Consider the following 2343-nt stretch of genomic DNA (forward strand, 5'->3'; position numbering starts at 1 on the left):
TATATATATATTGCTATAAAGTTTCCTCCAATTGCTCTTTTTCCTTTTTACACTGTTACCCCACAGAAACATGACACCATCACAATGACAACAGCAAAAAGTAATGATAAAAAGATGCTTTTTGTCTTGTGCAATCCTGGTCTTTATGGCCGCAGYGCTGCAAGTTTTACTTGTTTTCCTGCTCCAACACACCTGATTCAGYCATCAAATTACCTCTTCCAAGTTCTGCAGAAGGCTGYWCATCAGCCATTCATTTAAAYCAGTGTTGGAGCAGAGAAACGAGTAAAACATGCAGGACTGCCCACCCCCGATGCACTCTAGGGATTATCATTCAAATGTCTCATGTTTAATTGAATACAGGTGATTTTGCAACGCATTGTCCCTCGAAATGTGTGTTGGATCGGTCTTAGCAAAGTAYCACACTTTTTATAATTACTGTATAAAAGTTTCAATAAAATCTAGTTCATGAGCTATTTTGCTAACACTATGTACAAACGAATACATAAACATCATCGCCTTCATCTTTGGAAGCAGGCGATAATTCATTTAGATTTATGTAGATTGTCAYATCATATTACACAAAAAACACAATCTGTTTTTTGCAGGAGCAGCAAGATTTTTTTTGGAGTTCAAAGCCTTTGGAATTGTAAAGTTTTTGCATGACTCAGTCAAAACTTCCAGCCTGAGGATAAAGGGGAATGTGTCTGAAATGCTCCTACTCCCGAGGTTCAAGATGTAACGCTTTGAAGGGGAAGCATGCTGGCAATGTTTCATTTATAAAGGTCAAAAATGAACTAAATTAAAAAAAATTCTTGCCCCATAGAATCCTCCACCAACTTATTAGTAGTGCTGTTGGCTGTTTGAGAAGCATTTTCAGTAGTGCGTGTTTTCATAAAGTGACACAAAGTTCCGAGCGCACTGCTGCTGCAAATTAAAYGTCACAATCTGACTTTTTCTCAACTTCGTCCTACTTTGGAAAAAGTGACACTCCTGTACCTTGGGAGACGTGGAATATTTTTGTTTTCAATGACAATGGGACCTGAAGGTAGAGATGCAAGAAAATAAGCACAAGGAGGAGAGGAWAGAGTGACCTGGGAGAGAAGAAGAGGATTTCAGGAGAGATTAAAGTCAACGCTAGCCTTTGTGAGCCTCTCTGAGACGTGCGCTCAGCCAAAGATGCACAGCCAAGTTGACAGGCCTGGGTGCACATGGGCAGTGAAACACACACACACGCGCACACAGTCAAAATGACTGATGCACTCACTTGCATCTCAGTTAAAACGGACACTAACATGCACTGAAGAAAGATGAATCAACGCTCAGGTATGTTGGAAAAAACCCAGGAAGGTAGAGAGCAAATCCCCTGAGCACTTCTTACCCCAACTTCAAACCAGCACTTCCCCCCATCCCCGCTACTACACACACACACACACACACACACACACACACACACTATTACACACTCCCTCTGCCACTCTCTATGAAAAACACTTATTTCTGCTCCAGTGTACAGAGATCACATTCAGAAGAGTCTAAACTGTGGGAAAACAAGGGATGGTGAAGAGAAATCCCCGTCAGAGCCGAGGAGCTCCAGTCATGCACAGGCACACACACACACACACACACACACACACGAGTTTCAACCGCACGTCTGAGTGACCGCCTTGTCTCGGACATTAATAAAAAATGAAAGAAATGAGCGTTATGCGGGTTGAGTTTTGTAACTGAGGAGATGAAGTGGCACGACCAAAAAAAATGTGAGTGGGTGTGGTGGGCGCGATGAGCAGAGACACAGCCATGGCTACAGTAACTATGTGAACAGAGGTATAAGGTATAAGCAGCCAATCAGCTCACAGGAATTGGGTTAGGTCAACGCAGGCCCACATACTAAAGATAAACTTGCTCCCAAACATCACTACTTTGTGGTCACTGGGCAACAAAAATAAATAAATAAATAAATAAAAAATCTCTTGCTCTTCATGTGTCAGTCCGCAGCTGGTTGCTGCTGTGAAATAGGCGACGTGACTCATTTTCACTTGAAAGCACGTGAGAGTGGGCTTGTGTTTGTGATTTAAAGTGTTTTCCAATGTGTGGCTTTGCGGTGGTGTAGTCACAGGCGGTATGACTGTACAGTTATTGACACGTTGTGGAGGGTGAAATGGCACATTTGGACTTACCATCTGGCATCATAAGCTTTCTCACACAATCTGGCTGTAGACCTAACCCCCCCTCCCAAGATAATTTTATTTATTTATTTATTTATTTATTTATTTATTTATTTATTTATTTTTGTGCACGTATTGTACCTTAGGTTTGCAAGCAGCCTGTTCTGGGACTCCATTC

Source organism: Austrofundulus limnaeus, unplaced genomic scaffold (assembly GCF_001266775.1).
Source record: "Austrofundulus limnaeus strain Quisiro unplaced genomic scaffold, Austrofundulus_limnaeus-1.0 Scaffold0, whole genome shotgun sequence".
Lineage (NCBI taxonomy): Eukaryota > Metazoa > Chordata > Actinopteri > Cyprinodontiformes > Rivulidae > Austrofundulus > Austrofundulus limnaeus.